This window comes from Typopeltis vanoorti, chromosome 7 (genome assembly GCF_054136105.1).
Source record: "Typopeltis vanoorti isolate ZY-2024b chromosome 7, IOZ_Tvanoo_1.0, whole genome shotgun sequence".
NCBI lineage: Eukaryota > Metazoa > Arthropoda > Arachnida > Uropygi > Thelyphonidae > Typopeltis > Typopeltis vanoorti.
Window position 1 is genome coordinate 135,737,174 of NC_143555.1, and position 24,461 is coordinate 135,761,634.

Genomic DNA, 24,461 nt, shown 5'->3' on the forward strand with positions numbered 1-24,461 from the left:
GCCTGTTCTCAATGATTGGCTATCCTCCATTTATCAAAAACATGTTTTAAATATAAAGTATTTGCGTCCTAGCAATAAGTTCCCAGACTGCTCGAAACATTCTGGTCGAGTTTCTAGACTTTTCTACCTCGCAAAAACCACCATACTTCGTTAGATGTGTTATTGTATTTTACAGGGAACGTTACAGACAATACAATTATGTTATCAAAGTTCAAAAGGTTATACATACCCAAGGTCTCAGATAATAATGAGATTGAAACCAAACCAGATTTAAGCGAAGCTTCAAAATCCCAATTTAGTACTGTGGATTGTCCACGATTTAGATATTAGGAATGCAGATAATTTTAGGTAACCCTGCAGTTACAGCAGTCTTGCGACACTGTGCATTGTCTTGCTAAAGGACACAATGGCCAGTTCCGTAGAAATACTACAAAGTAGATAGCATTGCATTGTCCAGATTTTTCAGAAAACCTATCTGAATTCAATGTTCGTGGCACCCATCCACCCATTTGCTGAGCGGAAGTTATTGCGTGAATCAATCAATACCTCAGCTTTCCAAGCTTCCACGTCCTAATGTACACGCTCTTTGCACTACGTTGCATGTTGCTTCGGGTAATGTGGGGTTTGTATATTGCGGTTCTTTCATTAAACCTATGTTGTGAGCCTTGGTTCTTATTCTTTTTGTGCAGATTGGTGTTCGAATTTGCGTTGAAATTCATGTTGCCGTGTCGGGAGACGAATAGCTGTTTTTACGTATCGTGTATTATCCTTAGTATCACCCTACGGTCACTTTCAGTGGGTGCTGGGTGGTCCACTGCGGATAGCACTTGACGTTGCCTTATTATGCTTCCATCTGAGTATGTTATCACTGATTGTTGGCATGCGACAGTTCAATTTGTCAATAATTTGCGGAATAGATAGGCCTGTAATTTGGCATCCTATCGCAACCCCTCATTCAGACTCCGTCAGTTCTCTTCTTACAGCCATTTCACTCAATGACAGCTGTAGTGACTTGGGAGGATTATATTCGACCAATTTATACCGACTACAAACACGTGACTGATTACATGGCGCGATGCATCTTGCCCATGAGGTATCTGTTGACTTCTTTCCAAGAAGCGCAGTACATTACTCCTACTTTACTGCGAATGTTTCCTTATGACGATTGCAAGCCTGTGTGCTTTCTTTTATACCTCTAGGAGCCAGGGTAATGATGTATATATTCATATACACAATTACTAAGGGGTGCCTGAATATTTTGGATCAGTAATGTACTTGATCTTGGGCGGGGGCCTCACCCCTACCAAGCGCGTCCCTCGTGTGGCGGATGAGGGAAGCCCAAGCGGGCAGCTCCGAATAACGAATATGGAGCCGTGGACCAAAGGCGCACTTCAGATCCATGGTCAAGAGAAGTGCTGTAGACCACTGTAAAGATGCCAGCAAGTAGAAGAAAAAAAATGCCCCCAGTACTGTGCGGTGAGAAATCTGGAAGAGAAGTGGGTGCTAAGAATCTCGCAGAGGATGGTAGACCATCCTCTGGAAATCAATAAATAGGGTCTGGAAATCCGACCCTATTTATTGGGTTCCTTCAACATTTGAACTCTGTCTTTCGACTCCCATATTGATTTCCTGCATCAAGAACTGCAAATGTAACGTTTGATGTCCTTGCTATTTGTGAAACCCGAAGAAGCTCTGAATTAACAGCAAAATAGAACAATGAACCAAATTTTCCTGCGAGCTTCACATAACGCTACAAGAGCTGGAGGAGTTGGCTTCATCATAAATGAAAAACTAACTAAAAATATTATTTCTTGCACAATCCATTCTGGATGACTAGGAACACTAAAATTAAAAATTGGAGAATCCGCAACACTAACAATAATAGTAGCCTACGCACCCACCTCAACAGCTAACAAAGAAGAAATAGAAAATTTCTATGAACACCTACGAGAAACATTACAGAAAAAAACAACATACACAATAGTGTGTGGAGATTTCAACGCAAAGTTTGGTACAGGATTTATTGAAAAAAAATACATTGGACCGTGGGGGAAAGGGGAAAGAAATGAACGAGGTGAACGCCTGGCAGAATTTGTAGAAGAAGAAAGGTTGTACATTATGAATAATTTCTTTAAAAAAAGAACTGGAAAAAGATGGCCTTGGCAATCTCCAAATGGAGAAACAAGAAATTAAATTGATTTCCTCCTAACAGATTGCAAAAGAATAATAAAAACATGTCGAAGTTATTGAGAAAACCTACTGCGACATTTATTCAGACCACCGTCCAATAAGAGCGACCCTTAAAATACATAAAAAAATGAAGAACGCATACGAGCACAGTCCAACCATAAAAAACGCTCAAAACAGATAAACTCAGAAGAATTTAGAAAAAAGGTGGAATAAACCGACTGGAAATTAAAAAATGGCATCGAGGAAGATTTAACAAACTTTAACAATCATTTAACACGTTCATTGCCAAGCTGAAAATTGGAATTTCGTGTGGTGGCCAAATTTTGTTTATTTTTTTATTTAGTTAACGACGCCCACGCGATAACGCGCGATCGGTCGCCCGGTGAGAACTCGCATCACGCGATATCGCGTGATTGGCAATGAACGTGTTACTGAAATGCAAAAAAAAGAACCTCGTATGAACTTCCTCCTAAGACCAGGGAACGCCCATCAGCAAGAACAATAGAACTATTGAATAAAAGAAGAATACTGAAAGATATAGGAAAAGACCGTCTAGAATACAAAATTATTCGTAAAGAACTGAGGCAGAATATCAAAGACGACTATAACATATATAGAATATGTTTGCCTTCTGGCAACATAATTGCCAGAAGCTGCTAGGCTCCGCAGTAGCCTAAAAAAAAGTAGAAAAAGAAATAAATCTAAAGCAACCACTACCGTCAACCTTCATAGACAATCAAGGAAACAGACACACAAACAGAGGTGAAATGGAAAAAATAGTAAAATCGTTTTATGAGAACCTTTACTCATCTAAACAAGAAATCACAGCTCCAGTATAAAAAAAAATTGGAAAATTTGGAAATACCATCTGTCCTACCTGAAGAGTAAAAATGGCTATCCACCATATGAAAAATGACCAGGAATCTCACCAGGAATTGACAGTATAAAATCTGATGAATTAAAAATGGGTGGACAAATACCCACCAGTACAAATACCCACAAATACCCACTCAGAAAGGTTTATCCGAGATATACGATTAAGGAAAGTACCTACTGAATGAAAACATCAAAGACCATAATTCTTCATTAAAAAGGTAATAAAGAAGACATCAGTAACTACAGGCCCATCTGTCTATTAGCACACACATGTAAAATATTCGCCAGAGTCATCCTAAACCGAATACAAACCTCCCTCAACGAAAATAGCTTCAAAGAACAGGTTGGTTTCGAAAAAGGCTTTTCAACAATAGATCACATTCAAACTATTACTCAGCTAACAGAAAGATGCAGAGAATACCAGATTCCACTTTGTTTTCTTTTTATAGATTTTTAAAAGGCATTTGACACTGTTGAATATAACGCAGTATTCCAAGCTTTAATAGAACAAGGCGTAGAAAAATCATACATTCAACTCATAAAAGATATCCACAAAGAAGGAACAACAAATATCACCCTTTTCAATCACTCGATTAAAATTAACTTACGTAGAGGAGTAAATCAGGGTGATGTCTTATCACCTAATCTCTTCACATCTACTCTGGACAGCATCATTCGAAAAATTGACATGAAAGATGGAATAAACATTGATGGTGAAATGTTAAATATCCTATTATTTGCCGATGATGTGGTATTAATATCTCACTCATCCAAACTCTTAGAATCAATTCTAAATAACATAAGCCAAAACTGCCAAAAATTGGATTGGAAATACACCCGGACAAAACAAGATGGATGGAAAACAAATACTGTAAAGATCATACAATCACTTTAGAATATCACACCATTGAAAACGTTGAATAATACATCTACCTCGGCCAGTCCATAAAAATGAATAATGATGTATCAAATGAAATAGCAAGGAGAAAATGAGCTGTTTGAATAGCTTTCAACAAAATAAAATCAACAATTACCAACCAAAACATAGATATAGACAAAAGTGCCCAGCTTTTCAATAGTCACATCTTACCAGCATTAACTTATGGCAGTTAAACATGGAACACGACCTTAAAAGAAGAATAAAGCTTAATAACAACTCAACGTGCAATATAAAGAGGAATGTGCAATATAAACAAAATAGACCACGTAAGACACACAGAAATCAGAAAGAAATCTGGACTCACGGATATAATAAAGCAATCTACAACAGCAAAAGAAGATGGGCAGGACACCTCGCCAGAATGAGAGACAACAGATGGACAGTCAGAGTTACAAACTGGTATCCGAGAGATACCAAATGGAAACCTGGAAGACCGAATGATTAAGAAAGTTGGAAGAAAATGGAGAAGAAATGCCCAAGACAGGAATAGATGGACTCTTTACGACCTGCAGTCATGGAGAAATCCGAACTGAAATCACAGGTCCATCAAGGTAATGTACTTGATTAATAGCTTAGCTCTAAACGGATCTCTCCACTCTCACTCCTACGCAGATTTACTTTCTGTTGTTTCCACTTTTGTAAATATTTCCAAAGACACTCTTCTTTAGAACTAGCATCAATAATTCTCCCCTCTCTCTTTTAAATCTCTGTTAATACGTCGTGCAGCAGTCAATACTCCTTCAGTTTCAACTCTAATACCAGTTTTCCTTCCTTCCTCCTTATTCGTTGATTCCTGGGTTGTAGTCATTTGGAAGTCATCCCTGATATAATTCCCGAAGAATAATCTCATCGTTAACCTTAACGTTACTAGATGTTGATGACCTGCAGGCTCAAAGTTTCCCCTTTTCCTTCCATTTCTTTCCGGTACGGTAATGACTACAGTAGTGATATATCATCGATTGAATAAAGTCTGTTGTAGATGAGATTACAATAAAAGAAAGTAAAAATTATTCTTTAAAAAGAAATGATTGGTTTCTTGAATACCACGTGTATCGCAGTCACGAATTGAGTACCTGTGTCAGGTTTTCGTTACATTTGGAGAACAAATAGCATGACAATTTTGTGTTTCATTTTATACCATAAATCCCTCTCCTCTGTTTCTTTATAACATAACAATGTGAGCTTCAAATTTTCAATAAATTGTACAAACATTATCAGACAATTCAGGTCATAGATGCAAAGAATTTTTACCAGATCTTGTTTAGCAGTTGGAATGGACTGGAAATGAAATGGTGATGGACATTGGCTGTGAATCTGGGAATATTACCTAACGTCTGTTATTGCCAGTCTGTAAAAAATTTAAAAAACTGTGGCCATTGATATTCTAAAGAACATGATCGAATTTGCAAAACAGGAAACTTTTTTAAGAGAGATTGATTACCATGAAGCAGATATAGAAAACAGGTAAGTTTATCATAGATACTTGTAGGTTTACTTGCAGAAGTAACATAAATTCGGAGCAACGTACTTTTTTATGAATCAATTTCTTCTTTTATCAGCATTCTTCAGATGTCAGACAATAAAGGACCGAGACTGATATTTTTTACATATCACCACAACAATTGATCGGTAGTCATTTAACATACGGTTAGTATACATTTCAATTCTAGTTCAGTAATAAAATTGCTTTCATTAATATTTTGTAAATAACATTTGGTTTTGTGACATTGACATGAAACAAAGTCACGGAAAAGTATGCAAGGAGTATCATTTTCAGTTTTGAGTGAAATTTACAAAACCTACCCTCACTTATTAACGTCATTAACCATATTATTGAAGTATTATATTTTTTCAATTTGCGTAATTATATGGCATATATATTTTTATTCTTTTAATGTTTGTCCTCTTGGTTTCTAAGTTAATTTTTCACTTCTATTCTTTCGGTGAAATAATAATCATAGAAAACTTATTTCGACGTTTCTGCAAAGAAGAATTTGAAATAGAACTAAAGGCTGTTTAAAAAGGAAAAAAATAACGAGAATTTTAAAATAAATTCCAAACTAGAGGCAATAAATGAAATAACTTTAACTTCACTATCAGAGCCGAAATGATGATACAATTAAAAGTAATGAACACAAAATACTGACGACTGAGTGCAGAAATAAGCACCCAATCTCGTTGGCCGAGTGGTTAACACATGAGCACTCCAACCAAAACGTTGCGAGTTCAAATCCGGCCATGGCATGGATCCTTTTGATTGTCTTTGAAACTACAAGTGTTGGTAGTGAACTGTAGATGGCGTTCGTGTGGATGATGATGGTAGGTTCGTTATAGTTGGAGGAGCCAAAGAGTTGTAAAGTAAGTGGCTTCCTCCACGAGTCTTTGGACTCCTTGGAGTTGGCACGTACTACTACTAATAAAAATTTACACATTCAGATAAATAGAAAACGTAAAATCATCATCATCATCATCATCAAATTCCCGCCATGTACCCTCAAGGGGTGTACAGGATATGATAGTACTACATGAAAAAATTACATCATTACTAACTTCCTATCTACAATTTTCCTCCAAATCAGTCTGTTACTTGTCAAGACTCCAACATTATCAGATCTTATATTTCTATCGTCTAAGGCACTTTGTACCGTATCAATCCACCTATATCTTGGTCTTCCTCTGGGTCGTTTTCCTGCCAACCTGGCAGAGAACACTTGTTTTGCTAATCTTTCTTCGCCCATTCTGTTTAAGTGACCATCCCACCTGAGATTAGCTCTGCTAACGCATTCCTGGATGTTGACAATGTCCAAGTTCTTTCCTAATATCCTCATTTTTAATATGATATTGCCATTGATGCCATCTGTTCACGCCTCTAATCTTTTTCAGGACTCTCATATCTGCGGTCTCTAGTCTTTGGTCAAGTGTGTTACTTCTGACCCAGCTCTCAGATCCATAAGTTAAAACTGGTTTGAACACTGTCTTCTATACAGCTAATTTAGTGTTCCAACTAATTTCTCTCTTATTAACGTAAAATCAATAATGGAAAAATCAAAAATGGATTCCCTTTCGTAAACACCGAAAGGATGAACTACTCAAATTTTACATGTGAAAGAACTCAGAATAAAGAAACAGAATAAAACTGTTATGTGCATGATAAGCCAGCAACAAAAATGACAAGAGCTGGTTCGTTAAAACAACATCAGATTGGATAGCGATACCGAAGTGCATGATGGCCACACAGCCAACGAACCAACTGAACACAAAACGTGTTTAGTGTTCAGTTTGTTTGAGAGTATTCGATGATTGTGCTAGTTCGAGAATACAGACGAGTAATATTTTGTTTAATTGCATTATCGGGACAGTAAATAGGATCTTTTTGTTAATCATGGTCCCACAAGGGCGGAGCTGACAGGACTCCAGCCTAGGGGCCCGGAATTATGGGGCGGGACGTCTTGTCGGGTCGGCCAGTTAAATGAGACTAACAAAAGACAAAAAGAAACTTTAAACTATGAATGAATATGTGCCGAGAGGGACTACTAGCTTTTGGCAATCGTTTCCATTATCCATCTTTTCAGACTTATGGTTACTCTTCTGAACTTCCCATTCGAAAGGATTTACTTTAGTTTTCGTTCGACCGTCTCGCTTTCTATGCACGCCTTCGTTTCAATGCAGACGTTACCGGCAAACTACCCCACCGGTGCCTACGTTGCGTATACTACGGATGCTGAGAGAATTTTATTTAATTCGTAAAAGAGAAAGTTTTATTTGATAGTTTTAGTTGGCTAAGTTGATCTCAAGAAACTGAAAATGTTCTATAAAATTCTTTGTTTGAGAAGAATTTGTCTTATTTGAATTAAAATTTTGCTAGTTAAAAAGAAAATATAAAGCTTTTTTAGTTATGATTTTTTTGTATGAAACAAACTTAATTATTATTTCTTTTCAGATCATCCAAATTTGAGATATTAAAAACATTTAAATAAATTGCTGTCAAGCAAGCAAAGACGTTCTAGTTAAAATAAATAAAATTCCAATGTCTGATTCCAAGTACAAACAGAGCTCAGAAGAAGAAACTTAAATCCGAGAGAGAATCGAGGTCGTTAATTCATAACCAAATTTTTCAAATCTTAAAACGAAAGGACCTAGTTTCCAGTACTGATCATAGTGAAGGTGGTGATAACGTTTGTGACATTAAAATCCAAATCGAATATCAGTGTCAAATCGAAACTCATAAAGCAGTCGAAAGTCAAGCGACTGTTACATGTAAACCTCTTGCAACGAAAGAAAAGGCCGCAAGTGAAAAACCTGCAGGAGTAACTATGGAAGAATATGTACAGTTCATGCTTCAGTTGCAGGCCCTGTTGAAAAATCTGATATAAAATGTCACGACCTTAGTACTTGGCCCAGAATAATCTCATAACAACATGAGGCAAGAGCTAGTACGAACTATCAGCTTTCAAGAATTCCAAAAGATTTATAAATAGCCATGAACGACTTAATCACCTTGCAATTTTGTGCATAGAAAATGATTTGGCTAAGCGAGTTGATTTTACTCACATTATTGATAAATTTGCGTCGACAAAAGCTAGAAAATATACTTTGAAGTAATTTTGAATATTATTATAAGTTTGTATTATGTATGTTGGTAGTTTCTTAAATAAATATTCGTTTTGTGTTATCATTTAAACTAATTGATCCTAAACCCTGTAGACTGTATAGCAATGCGTTGTCCTTAACCTGAGAGACAGGTATGGGCCCGCCAAAAATCCTGGCCCGGGGGCCCGCTTCAGGATGTGGAGGCCATGGTTACAATAGACACAAAACAAAACAGAAATAATTTTACACCAAATGATCCTACTTATAATGAAAATTCCCTATTCATTTTTGTGTTGAGTAGTACTAAATTCATTATCAGTACAGATTTTTTCATAATAATTATTCATTCCTTTCTACTTATGATATTTGTAATTGTTTCTCCTTAATTTCTTTTCAGGTTCTTTCGGATTTTATACATTAATGAATTTCTCCTGTATAACCCTGCTTTTAGTATTTTCTCTACATTTCTCGAATATCAATGATCTTCTCGTCTTGCAATCTAAATCCATGAAGACCGCAAACCACTACCATTACTCCTGATACTCGTATTCACTATCAGAAAAAACGTATAATATTAGTCCCACATGCGTGATTACACTAGATAGTCTGCACTTTTTTTGAGTGATATACCCATATCGAAGCCAAAATCCCACAGCAACGTGTCTCTAAAGGCCCCTCATGGGAATTTTTCAAGTTACTTCAGACCTTCAAGAAGAGGAGTGCTTTCACACTGGACACCGAAATTCTTCTACTAACTAACTAAAGAGAATCATAAACGTTCATGATCTTGGAGGACGGGGGGGGGGGTTCGTACTCACAGCCTGTTTGCTACAGAGTGGATAAGCAAACCACTCACCCAACCACTAAAGCAGGTTAAGGAACTGCAGTTTCTATATCGATGTTTAATAGTTCAATCCGATTTAATATTCAACATTCAATATTATTTTAACTTCCGAATTCAATTTAGTTATAACAATAATTAATTAATTCTTTAAAATGATTTGGTTTAATTTCTGAAATTGAAATGCTTTATTTTCAGTAAAAATTATTTGATCCGTGTCACTCTGATCAATATTCCTGTTCATCTTTCTCCCCTCAGCGACTCTTTTCTTCCGGAATGGGAAGACCAGTTTACAAGAATATTCTCTGTTTATTGTTTCCACTTTTTTAAGAACTCTCCAGAAGCATTTGCCAATGTTTTCCATTCTTTGCACCTGGTGGAGAAATGGCAATAATATTCTGTCCTGACTCATCTCTGTTGGACGTGCTGCACGTCCCGAGAAATATCAACCGATGGAATAAATATATAAAGGTAAAAATTCTCTACAAAATAGTAGAAAGTAGTTTATCTCTATATAAAAATAATGTTTTTATAAAGTAGCATTAAAAGTTCTATATTTGAAATAACGGTGCCAATCCCAAGGTTAGTTTTTCTTGCAGACACACGCATATACATGCCTCAAATAAATTGAAATTAAGGTCAATCATTCCTTCATCGTTAAATATTTGATACTTAAGTTTCGAAATTAACGAGAGATGAAACGAAACTTTCACAACGGAGTTCCTTCTTACTGCGCTAGTTCAAAGATACGAACTCTAACCAGGAGCCAATAAGCCCGCATTTTATTAATGCTATTAAAGAGCTTTCATTGGCATGATATTAAGTGGTATTTTCTTTGGTACTGAAAAGGGACTTTCTGTAATCGTCTTTATTGTCACTTGGATTTACTATCCAAGAGAAGGTAATTATAATAATAGTAATGGTGAGAAATCAGGTACATGTAAGGATAAAAGGATAACGACACCAATGGAACACTTAAAGAATAATAGTTGGCACTGATATAAACATTTATCAAATGAGGCAACGTTGCCATCTTTATAAAAAAAGAATTTATTTCTTGCAGATCCAATTAATTGGATCTCCGACGTTATTATCACCATGCAAGTAAAGATTTCTATATCTAACATTACAAAGGGCAACGCATGCAGCCTCTGCGAATGTGATGCAACTAGTGAAATCTTTGAATATAAAGATCTAAAATCAGATTAAGTTAATAAGAAATAACTAAAGCTAAAAATCTTCTAGTACGTTAAATTCGCAAAAGGAGAAGACATCGCTCTTTTACACCTACATTTCGGAAACTGGGAGGGGTCGTCTCCATTTTTCGTCATCACACAAAGTGCTCATGTCTATAGATGACTTCAGACATATATTATATATATCTGATTAATTCTGGTAAAAAACTTCAAAGACCAACTTATGCCCACGCTCTGTACATTTAGCAACAGTCCTCAATAGTGTCCAGCATTTCTCTGTTCATTGTGTTCCAGAACAAATTGGGTTGAAAAAAAAAAAAATTTCTACCGTCAAAAACGTTTAAGCGAACAGATGCTGTCATAATTAATGACTTTCTTCAATAAGCACAAAAAGAAATTATATTCTTCTTTAATATTTTACCGAAACAAACAAAATTTTAACTTTAAGTATCGTCACCATTAGGCTAAGTGTATATGTCCAGTAACCCATTAGGAGAAGCAACACACTTTCTTTTGGATGTGTATATTGCTATTCACCATGGAAATAATCATTGCCCAGACTTGTTTCGACTTTTGTTGAGATCTCATTATTGGAAGCTAGATGCACTGACCTACTGATAGCTAAACCAATGTAGAAACCATCATTTCCTCATGCAATTAATAAAATGTGCATTACCACATTATTAAAATACTCTTGGAAGTATGGAAGTGTGCATTATTGGATAGGAGAATTACGTCAAGTATTAAAACGATAATAATATTTCTGTTCTAGTACAATTTACGTAGGTAGTCCAGTCATTATTCATGAACCTCACTGAAATTCATAGTTAAAGATTCCTCTCCTTCCTCAATTTAAATTATAAGATTCACATAAACAAGCACTACCTCAAAATCGGAATGAGATATCGCATAAAGAGCTCTGATATATCGAGATTCAGTATTGTAATACTGGATCGTAATCTCTAGATTTATTTCATTCGTAACCAATGAAAAACTTTCTCCATTTAACGAGTTTTTGACGGATCTGGTTAGAATCACAGGGGAGTTTAAAACGAGGTTTATCTCGGAAGTCTTCTTTTTGTTCTTCTAAGGAAAAAGAAAAAAAATCGACAGATCCTAAAGAGTAAGACGAACAACCACCTTGAAAAATTGCAATGTTAGAAAAAATAGTCATACTTAATACAAAAAGATTTCGTCTGGTTTTTCTTTTGAACCATTTGAAAAACGTAGCGTACTGCCAATGCTGGAAGAAAAAAAAAAAATATTGGTGGCAGAAAGCATCATGCAATAATTCATCTGATCATTCATTGATGAGAATCATCATCTCATCAATCTGATAGCTTTGTAACGTAGAGCTCATGAAACTGAACATCCTCTTATAGTATCACTAAGGATATTAATGCATTACAAGAAATGTTTTTTTTTTTTTGAATATTAAGTGGCGATGGTTTTGATCAGCCAAATGGTGAACAAGTTTCATTTAATCAGATATAACTTTATGATTTTAAGTGATTGGTACAAAATACATATTCTGTTATTTGCAGGATTTTGACATTCTCGTTCCAAAACCCCATTATATGGACAAGCGGCAGAGGATTGCAATGTACGTGAAAATGCTGGATGATGCTGGCTTTTCATTGATTAGATGTGAGGAGGTGGAAAAGTCGTACAGATTTAAAGACCAAGACGAATATCTAGGAAAGAATTTCATTATTATTAAATCACTGAAATATTAGTGAAGTACTCTTTATAAAAATAAGTTCAACACAATCGTACAAACTACATTACAATGCAATAATTTTGCATTGTAATGTAGTTTGCAAAAGCAGATACCGCGAATATCAAGAATATCTGGACGGGATTGTAGAATCGAAGAAAAGTTGCAAGCCAAGAATTTCCTTTTTAAACAACTTAACAATAATAACTGGCGCTAAAGCTATGAAGAAAAAACACAGACGGAACAAAATAGTAGGCTATGACGTTCTGCTGCTACCCAACAATCTGCGGAGTGACACACACAAGAAGAACGAACGCAATTTTTTTTTTTTTTTTTTTAAATAATTAGGAATTTTATTGACCTGTTGTGGTTTTAGTAGCACTGCGATGGCGCTTGTTATAATGCTTCTTTTATTCGTATTGTTTTAAATGTGTTTCATTGTAATTGTACTGCTGAAGATGCCTCCGATATTAAAGCCGAAGACTTTGCATTATTAAAAATACTTTTCACGTTACGAAACATTATGAGAACTTACCTGCCTATTCTTATACAGATAAATATGCAGTTCGGCAGATTCAGTATAAAACGTAGCGTATTTTACATGATAGTGAAAGTCGCCTTTTATTTCAGGAGAATGTAGAATGATATATTCTAAATATTTCTATTTAGCAATCCATCACCGAAATTAATTATTATTCTGATTCAGGTTGATATCTTAATACTACGGAGTAAAAATCAAATATTTCAGATAATAAATTCCTCCACTACGTTTTTTCAAAATAAATATCTTACCTGTTCGTAGACAAATTGTTAGAAATGAAGGACTGTTAGCAAATGCTTGGAAGTGATTGACTGTTTTTATAAGTACTCGGCAGGTAAAAAAAAAAAAAAAGGTCATCATTACGAGATTTGTGTTTAAAGGATATTTTGCAATAAGCATTATTTCTCTATATTTGTCGGAAATATACGCGAAATGAGATCATAAAGCTTCCGTTGTATTAGTTTTCTTTGACACACAAAGCTGTCTGCAAAGCATTAATTTTAGGGTTTCGTATAAGTATGACAAACTGATAATAATTTAAAGTAGCTAACAGCTGCTCTAAAATGAGAAAAGTAGTCAATAAAAACTTTATACTTAAGGTGCAGATAAGAACTACGAAATCAATTTCCGAAAAAAAAAAAAAAAAAAACTGTTGTTGTTTGTAGCGATGGGCGGTAGCTGGCGCTGTGTGTAGTTCAAGAATTAAGTTCTGAGGATTTGATTTTTGTAGGCGAGGAAAGTAGTATGCTTCCGTGATGAGTCCTTGGAGTATCATGTAATATACAGTAAGTATAATTATTTTGATTTTCATTTGCAATATGCACATGAAAAAAGAACTTCGGTTGTTTTTAAGGTTTAAGTCCAGACAGAACCCCTCCGTACACTGACTTTCCTTAAGCATATATCATTCGACATATATTTCCAACGAAGAAATGAATCATTTGTCTTCATACGCGAGACACTTGGAAAAAAATCCAATATTCCCTTGCTGCACATTCATCGCAATGTGCAGCAAGGGAATAATTAATTTATTAAAACCGGTATAAAACAAAATCATAAACAATTTCGTTCTTTGGCAAATGTGATGATCTATCCTCATCCTTTGAACTGATTACTTGTGATTTTTTTTATTGATCTTAAAATTTTAATTTTGTAAGAAATTGGGTAGAAAGTAAAGTGTCATTCCTAGAGTCAATACTTTCAGCAGCCAATTTCGACCAATTATTATTACGACAATCACCTTTTGATCGGAGAGTTAGAGAATCTATACTAATAAACATTTATTAATCGAGAAACTTCAATGGATCGTAGAAGTTGAGTCTTAGTGGCTTTCTCTTTCTGACGTGTTGTGTTATTTGTGTCGTTATTTTAGAGTAGAGGTTTGTAGTCCTTTATTAGGAATTGCGATTGCGATTATTCTAACATCAGTTCCATCTGAGGTTTACACTGTTTTGGAACACCAAATGAATTCTTCATTGAAGTTTGGACCTGGACGCTACAATCATGCAATATATCTTGGCTATCACTTTTTCAATATTCCATTGTTTTCCAACTGCACCATTATGAAACCTGGCCATATAAATAACTAATAGGAATCGATATTGGCATGGGGTCATTACAAGATAATCTGAATAATCTGGGACTGTTGTCAAATGATAATGGATAGCAATTCAGTGTAGACATATCCATGAATTATGAGTTGACAACATTGCAGATTGAATATTACATTGAGAGAAGTTTCTTCCATTACAGAAATAACATAAGAATTGCTAAATAATAGTGGAGCAGTTTGAAGTTCAACAGCTATTTGCAAAAAGAGTACAAAACAACAGAATGACAGCAAGTTGATGATACTGACATGTGAGAATAAGGCAGTCACTGTACCTCATTCCAGTATTTTTATTCGACGGTGCTTAGGAAGAATCATTGTTGAGAAGATGGATACTATTAATAAAAGCAGTGGCAGGTTGAATATGATGAGAGAAAAAAGAATATCAAATATAAACTCAGAAAAGGAGGATTAGATCAAGTGACATGATAGGAAATTAATAAAGGAATTTTTAGAGGATGGAAGATGATAAAATCGTTAGTAAATTGTGGGCACCTAGCTAACAATATAATGAAACTTTAATACCTTCACTCCTCAATTTCCGATATGAAAATTGAGGAGAGAAGTTATTAAGGTTTCAACTCAAGCCTTTTTTTTTCTTACTGAGTAATTAGTGGATAGAATGGATTACCACATGCGATTAGTGCATCATCTGTAATTTTAAAAAAGTATGCTGAATGCTGTCTGGATTCTAAACAGAGTCAGCTTTCAAGATACACCATCTACCAATAATTGTTCGGACAGTCCTGTTATTTTAATTATTGAAACATTTGTTGTGTTTGTTGTTTTTGTAATATAAATGCCTAATATGACTGAATTTTTGATCATCAGTTAATTCTTGAATAGTGATTTTTTTGTACCCTACTTAGTTTCTTCTTATTTAGTGAAAATATCTAAACTTTTCTTAATGCGAAATTGTATCAATTCGCTCGACATGTTTAGACCACTGGAGAGGTTTTCTTAGATGTAGTAATATCAATACCTACAATGACTGGATTTTAGATCATCAGTTAATTCTTGGAAAGAGAACTTTTCGGAAACTAGATATTCAGAATCCCTATTTAACGTATTCCATCGTCCTATCATAACAATAATATTGTCTTCGAGAGATTAACAACCATTATTGCAATCCCTTTTTAGGAAGAGTTCCAGATTCGTGAGTAATTAAATTAATAAAACTATCATAACTTTGCTCATGCAATTTTCATGTTTTTCTTTCATGTTTTATGTTTTGTTTTGTTTTTATCAGGGATAAGAAATATAAAATAAACAAATAAATAAATCTGATAACGCCTTTTATTACCCAAAGGGAGTAGAGCAGAGAATGACGTTTTAACCTTATCTAACTTTTGATGACTTGAGAGTGGACTCGAATTCCACACTTAGCCAGTCAGATAAAATGACTCAAACTATCAATGATTTTTAAATAATATCGGGAAAGATGGTAAACACATCAAGCCAATTCGTGGTCCTTCATACTAAGATGATTAATTGTCTGAAATAGTGAGGTTTCTACGGTCAATTTTCTTGAGAGAAGAATTGACTGTTTAGTATGCAAAAGTTATATAAAGCTAAAACGGCCTCAATTACTTCCTTTTGAGAATAAAAAGCGTTACCAGATTTATATTAACAATATATTAATATATATATAATTAATATAATATATATTAAAATGCATTAGATTACCAAACGAAACTTTCTTTCTGATTCAAAGGAAGAATATTTTATTAGCAGGAGAGAATACATGAACTTAAAGATAAATGTTCCCATAATCATACTAAATATCTGTTTTATTATTTTTCAAAGTACAGATTATCTCATTTTCTAATCAGCTTCTTTGCATGAATGATCATGCCGTTGTAGTCAAATATGGGTTTCCCATCTTTCGAATATCTGAAGACTTTCTTGGTAACATCTGTTACGTCCGCCATGAAATTATCGATTTCTTCAGAAGGGATTCGGGATGCCCAATCCTGGTAATATCGCATAGTTCCTAAAAGAAGCTTTTATTAGTAATAGAAATGAAAGGACTACACAAAAAATTATCCAACTAACATATATTTTTTTTCATTTAATATTTGATTTTTGCTAAAATGTAAATTACGGTTGCATTGCAGTTTTTGAAGTTATAAGATGGTCTTTAAACGTAGTCGAGTCATACAACAGTTTGAGTTTTGTATAATTTTTTATGTAATTCTACAGTGATAATATGAAAAGGAATGTTCTTTGCTACAAAAATAGAAAATGTATTTTATGGCTCCAAAAATTATATGGCTATCTTAGGGTTTACAAAAAAAAAAAAAAAAAAACCGACAGAGTGAGTCCATTTGGGGTAGTTGCATCGTGAATTTCCAATTTATGTTGATGAGTAAATACAGATATTTTAGTTCATACCATCGACGAAATGATTATGCACGAGTCTTGATAAAGAGCCTAAATGTTCTCCTCAGTGAATGAAAGAATGTGTCTATAGTATATGGGCTATGCTATGATTATTGGGATGTTAAGAGTTATTGCTAAATGAACGGCTCTCAAGCCAGTTCATTATATCTGTTAATTGACTATAATTTTTTTTTTTGGCCTTTGTGCTCATTTTAATATCGTCAACAACAGCTCATTTTGGATATCATAATTATATTATATTATATTTACTGAATAATGACTAATACAATTGTCCATGAAAACATTTCAATGGAGGTCTTGGTCATTTCTTAACCACATTTGGTTTCTATTGTACACAACTCTGAGCATTCGGCTGAATACTGATAAACGGAATTCATGAAAAAACTGGTAACTGAGAAATGTTTTCATTATAATATAGTTTCCTACGATTGTGCTGAACTGATTTTTATAAGCTGTACTTCACTTATGTTGCAATTTGTAATATAAGTGAAATTACATAAAATTAAATTTAGTGAATTAACAATAATGAGATTGCATACCTAGATATTCATCTTGGTCTTTATATGTGTACGACTTCTCCTTCTCTTCACATTTAATCAACGAAAAGCCAGCATCATCCAGCATTTTCTTGTACATTGCAATCGTCTGCTGTTTGTCCATATAATGGGTTTTTGGAAAGAGTCTGTCAAAATCCTGCAATAACAGAATATCCAATCACTTTACATCATAAGGTTAAACTTGATGAACTTGGGCTAGATATATGTAAATGGATAAAGATGGAGTTCAATTTCCTAGTTTCCAAACATAAGCCCTAAATGGCTTTGCCTACCACATTTAGTGAATAACAATGAGAGGTACTCTAGATGAGAAAATATTCCGATTTCTCTTACATTCATAGGCTTTTCCAAATTCTGGTACGGAGCTGCAGAACGTGATGTTCTTTGCATTAGTCTGTAATGGGTAGATCTCCAATATTTGTGCCTCATGATTTGGCTGGGTATTGCGTGCGGACGAATTCCATAAACGATACAGAGCTTTCTCTGTATGTTTAACGGAAAATTAATCTAATCATCGCTATCTTCTTTATAACACGATGTTAACTGTACACGCGAAACACTATGAGTAGTATGGGGATCACTCCGAACACGATCAAAATAAGATAAGAATTCGTGCCGTGATTGGTCGGACACTCTGAACAAGGTCAAGATTAGATAAGATAAGGCCTCGTGACGTCATTGTTTGAAAAGATCAGTGTCGTCATGAGTATGGAATGTTTGCAATTTCGCTGAGGGACACATCTGTCAGTGATGTCACGTTGTGTGTTTTAGTTCGCGTATGGAACTGTGGATGTTGGTTAGACATAAGATCGAATATGGAATCCTTGGAATTTCTCTGGGGGACACTTCTGTCTGTGACATCGCGTTGTGTGTTTTGGTTCACTTATGGAATTCTGGGTAATGGTTAGAGTATGGAATTCTGACAAGATTGAGATGTAGATAAGATTAGATAAATGACGTCACCTTGTGTGTTTGGTTTGAGTGTGGACTTGTGGGTAATGATCAGAGTGTGGAATTCTGGGATGTTGGTGTGTTTGTCATTGAGCTTTTTGTTCGCATGTGGCATTATGGATAATGATTAGAGATTGGAATTCAGGGAGGATATTTGTTCACCTGATGGAATCTTTGGGTTTGTTGTGGATCTATGGGAGAATATTTGTCTATAAGTGGCAGTTCGAATTTTCCAATATAAGTGTGTGGTATTTCGGTCCTGTTATCGACTATGGGAATTTTTATTTTAAATTCAAGAGATTGGGCCAGCAATGTTGTCATTAGGTACGAGAAAATAATTCCTGTAATTATTTTCTAAAATAATTACAGGAATCTCAGTTTTACTGCTTTTTTTTCTTCCATGTATTTCTTGCCAATAGGTTGTATTTAGATATTTTCTAAAATTATTAATTACAGGTTGTTAGTGGTGTACCCCCACACACAAAGACGATAGCAGAAAGAACGAATTGCAGTAACTAAAATCAAAATGCAGTTGATTGTTGTTCCTTATAGGTTTCTATCCATTTCCCATTTCCTTAATATCATTCGCACTGTGGCTCATGGTTACGTTTTTTCCTACGGTTGTGGATGTTCTCTACTTTGTGACATCATGGGAGGTAAAGTCACTGCTCTCCTCGTTTGTTAATTTTCACACTGTAGTGTAACAGATTTCACTAAGACTTTGTAATTTGCGCTCGTAATTTTTTTTCACTTTCCTAACTAAACAGAAATTTAGACTTTAAACTTAACAAGTGTCTAAATGTAGGGTTATCATATTTCTTGAGAACAATATGCAACATCAATGTTGATCATAAAAATATTGCAAAGAAAAATCAAATGTTTGCTTTCAAATAAATATTTGTGATCACGCAAACAAGAAATTCATCAACTTTTCAAAATTTTGACATTCACACCGATGTTGTTTTCATCATTTGGAATACTGGAACCCGAAAATTCGCATCACTCATTGTGGGCATTTGATATGCTTCAATATTTTTTTCAATCTGAGTGGTTGTTTTCTCTATTTAACTTTAAATCTTGCAGGCAGTAGTATTTTTATAACTGAAACCACAGCAAAGAGACTGTGTATTTCAACAACCGATTCTTTGTAAGTCGAGATATGGAATTAAAAAATTGTGAGGATGCATAAAGATCTGCCTACTGAAGCTGAAAATCCCGACTTCATTTTGTATTCATAAAAACTGATAGCTTTGAGACTGTTTTCCCACATTTCTTAATAAGAGTAATATTTCTCATAAAAATTCAAAATATGCTCATCAAAATCTACTTTTTATGTCTCCTTTGTTGATATACCGAAACTGCTCTTTGCACTCATAATTTTGTTTAAACATCCATAACTAAACAGAAATTAAGGCTTTCAACTTAATAAGTGTCTGAAAGTAGGGTTACCGTATTTTTTGAAAACAGTATGTGAATCAATGTCGACCATCAAAAAAAAATAATAAATGTAAAAAATACAATAAAATGTTTACCTCAAAGAAATATTTATAATTATTATTATTATTATTATTATTATTATTATTATTATTATTATTATTATTATTATTATTATTATAAAAACCTCCATGGAGTCAAAGACTCATCGTGGGAGGTCCACTGTTATACACACAGTTTATCATACTGTGCCTTAAATATATTCACTGTCTCTGCACACACCACACTCTCGGGCAAAGCATTCCAATCACTCACCACTCTCCATGCAAAAAACCTGCTCCTCACTCCCTTGCTCACACCCTCCTTATACAGCTTCCAGGAATGTTCTCCTGCTATCCTCACCCATTCTGTGCAAAACCTCTCCGACGTTAATCTGGTAATAACCACTTAACAGCTTATATGTCTCAATCATATCCTCCCTCCTCCTTCTATCCACCAATTTCTGCAAATTGCATTTTGTCAATCTGTCTTCATACTCTACATTCCAGAGACCAGAAACCACCTTAGTCAATCGTCTCTGAACTTTTTCCAATGCAATTTTATCTTTTTGAAAACCTGGTGACCAGATCTGTGCACAGTAATCCATATGTGGCCTGATCAAAGCCTTATACAAAGGAACCATAATATCCTTACTTCTACAAGTCAGTGTCCTCCGCATCATTCCCATTATCCGCTGTGTCGTCTTCACTATTTTAGTAACATGTCCCCGAAATTTTAGGTCCTTGTCTACAATCACTCCCAGATCTCTCATTTCCTCTACCTCTTCCAAGATATTCACGTCGATTGTGTACTTTACATCCTATCTCTGCTTCCCAAATTTCAAAACCTTACACTTTGAAACATTGAATTGACATCCCCATTTATGTACCTATTCAAGCAGTATATTCAAGTCCTCTTGCAAAGCTACAGCATCCACACTACTCCTGATAGCTCTGCCCAACTTTGCATCATCTGCAAACAACTGCATATCACCATTCAGACCTATCCAGATATCATTTACATACAAATTAAACAGCAATGGACCCAAAACAGACCCTTGAGGTACACCACTAGTAACTTTCCTCTTCTGGGATATCGCTCCTCCATAGACAACTCGCTGATACCTATCAGACAGCCAATCTCCAATCCAGTGAACCAATCTACTGTTCAGCCCCTTCCATTCCAATTTAATTACCAGCTTGTCATGTGGCAATTTATCAAACGCCTTTGCAAAATCTAAATATACCACTGTATATGCAATACCCTTATCCAACGCATTTGTCACTTTATTATAAAAAGTAAGCAGGTTGCTAAAGCACGATTTTCCTTTAGTAAATCCATACTGGCCGCCAAAGAGTATTTTTCTGTTGTCAACCCAATTCTGAATTTTATTCCTAATTAACTTCTCTAATACCTTGACCACAACTCCAGACACACAGACTGGTCTATAATTCAAAGCCTTACTCTTATCACCTCCCTTATGAATTGGAACAATTTTACCCTCTTTCCACTCTTTTGGAACTTGACCCAGTGAGAGACTCATGTTGAAAAGATATACAAAAGCTGTTGTTAACTCTCTGGCACATTCCCTCAAGACACGTGGTGAAATAGCATCAAGTCCCACAGCCTTATTTACTTACAAACAATTCCTCCTCCTCCTTTCCTACTTCTTTCAAGTTCTGCATGATGCCACATTCACAAGAATGAAATACCTTTAGAAATTACCCACTAAATATCTCAACTATATCCTCCTCAGCGGTTATCATTCCTCCGTTTTCACCAATCAATCCAATCCTACCATAATCATTCTTTCTTCTACTGGCGACATATCGCAAAAACTCCTAAGGATTATTTTTGGCCGCTTTAGCTAACTGCTGCTTATACTGCATTTTTGCTACCCTTATCAAGCTAGTCACCTTCCTCGCCTGCTCTTTGTACTTCTCATGCAACTGGTTGTTATAAATACTCATTTTGTGTTTCTTCCATAATACCTTCTTCTTCAAGATTGCATATCTTATCTCTTGATTCATCCATTTTACACCTACTCTGGTTACCATCTTGACCCTTGGAATACACTCTGATATTGCTTCCACCAAATAGTTCTTGAGTATGTCCCAAGCAGCATTTATATCCTTTCCATCCAGTTCCTCTTTCCAATTTATTATCACAAGCTGTTTCCTGAGCTTTTCGTAATTACTAGTCTTATAATTCCACATATATCCCTTTCTAACAAACGTCCTCGAATGACTGGTCACCCTGCACGTGATCACCTCGTGGTCACTCTCACCAACTGGTGGAAGATTTGACACCTCATTTATAATAACATCATCTGATGAGATGATCAAATCCAATACTCTTGATCCTCGTGTACCCTCCGTTACGTGCTGCCTAAAGTAATTATCTTTCAAAAACTCCAAAAATTCATTTTCTTTACCCCCAGATGCAGTCTCTTGCTTCCAGTCTATATTACCATAATTAAAGTCGCCCATAATGATAACTCGTTTCTTGCTAGCTAGGCCAATTTGCCTATACATATCCTTTTCATTACCCTCCATATTACCAGGTCTATAGCAACACCCAACTAAATATTTCATCCTGTTTACTTCTACCTTACACCAAACGGCCTCAAAACCGTGACCACTATTTGCATCTTGCAATTCCACCTTAGATGGGCACAACTCATCTGCTACCATTAACAGTACTCCTCCTCCTCCTCCCTTTCTTCCCTGTCTATCTTCACGAAAAATATCATATCCGTTCATCTCTATTCCTGTCAGGATGTCATCGTCATCTAACCACGTCTCACTTATACCAACAATTTTGGGGCGAACAGACTCGAGCAAAGCAACAATTTCGTTCCCCTTATTTCGAATACTTCTAGCATTAGTGAATAAACATAAGAATTCATTACTGCTACTACAAGTCCTAAGAACATCACTCCTGCCACCAATTCTACAACTTTCTTCACACGTAAACTCTTCCCACCCATCGCAGGCCATCTCAATTTTTGTTTGTCCGCTTACACATTCACTTCTGAATTCAGCACACGCATGTTTCATAAAGTTTCTCCCCGTCCACCCTGACTCCCCCGTTTCTCTGTTCGTGTTGTACCTCCACTCTCTCATTTACTTCATTCATAATATTCACCTCCCCATTTGCAAGTGAACAAATACCTCTCCCTACTGTCGTGACGTTTTATTTTCATGTTGTGTTCTAATTTACCATCTAGTTTCAAGTCACTCTTATAAATAAAATAACTAATTGTGAATTGATCACCGATCCAAAAGTAGGGAAATTTATAATTATACTGCGCCACCCTATTTTTAGATTAGTCTATATAAAATAGTAGGATGAATTCTTAATTAAGTTAGCAGTCTTCTCGTTAGGCCGAATCATTTATTATTATTCTACTTGGGGCACCCGCAAGATTCAAATTTTTTATGAACGGTGCAATATTAGGGAGTTCAGGCAAACACACTATTTAGACTAACAAAATAAAACATTTCATATACGATATAATATAGCAAATACATGAATTCTACTTTTAAATGAAACAATACAAATAACTTAATACATCTTGCTAAGTCACTCATTCCAATTCATTCTAAACTTTAACATACAATTCACTGCTTCAAAATTATAAATTTTCTTAATTCAAGTTAATAAAAAAAAACTTCTCATTTGATCAGTCTGCACACATCTATCAGTTGTGCTTAATGTTTAAATTCACAGCAGGCACTAATCAAGATAGACATTATTCCAAGCAATCTTATTTCGGACCTTGAACTTCGAAGATACGCTATAGTTAATGTTAGAATAAACAAACATGTATGACTACTCTTACCAGATACAATCTTCAATACATCAATTTATTGCGAGCGCACTTATGAATTAACTTATTTGAGCTAGCGGAACACATTAAATAAAATTCTCCAACGCTTTAACTGAACTACTGTTAATCGCGCTTCACTACTCTAAAAAAACAGCAATAAGGTACTGATATCCTTCCTTGTTTACTTTTCTACAACAAGTTAAGTTCATTATATTCTTCTCAGGGCAACACAGAATTAAGACGTAATCCAAGATTAACTGGAACTAATCAGAATTTCCCATTGAATGTCCAGTTCTTTATTTATCCGATTACGACATCAATTTTCCTCTATAACCACAGCTGATTTCACTTGCAGCTGAGTATAAGATTCACTGCGTTTTTTGCTCACTTCTAAATACTATGCTCTTGAATTTCTGCCCTAAAGAATTTATAATCTTTCTTTCACTTCTTTGCTTGTATCGTACCTTCCTTCAGGCTCCGCAAAACTTCCTCTCTTCTCTCTAATTAAAAATCTTCTATATCTTTTCCTCTCCTTTCAGTCCGAAGGTCACGCTCTCTTCGACTCGTGCTTGTTTATTTCATGCGTCTCCATGACAACAAATGAACGCAAACATTTCGCTAATGTAATACAATGCTCTACCACTACATGAGTGATTACATAACGTTAAATTTTCACAAATAAGAATAAACAGAATATTTGAGCTACTTAATCAGCTCTTTCATTACGTACTGAATTAATTATAAT

At 35.0% G+C, this 24,461-nt stretch overlaps 1 long non-coding RNA gene across 2 annotated transcripts; it reads right to left on the reverse strand.

Moving 5' to 3' along the window:
• Window positions 1-16,247: 16,247 nt before the first annotated feature.
• On the reverse strand, window positions 16,248-24,226 carry LOC150105098 (uncharacterized). Of its 2 annotated transcripts, none has more exons than XR_016548593.1 (3): window positions 24,181-24,226; window positions 17,443-17,596; window positions 16,248-16,493 (listed from the first exon to the last, which is right to left on the reverse strand). It is a non-coding gene; the product is annotated as an uncharacterized LOC150105098 (long non-coding RNA). The 2 variants fall into 2 exon arrangements; XR_016548592.1 differs by lacking the exon at window positions 24,181-24,226 and adding an exon at window positions 23,729-24,152.
• Between the last annotated feature and the right edge of the window lie 235 nt (window positions 24,227-24,461).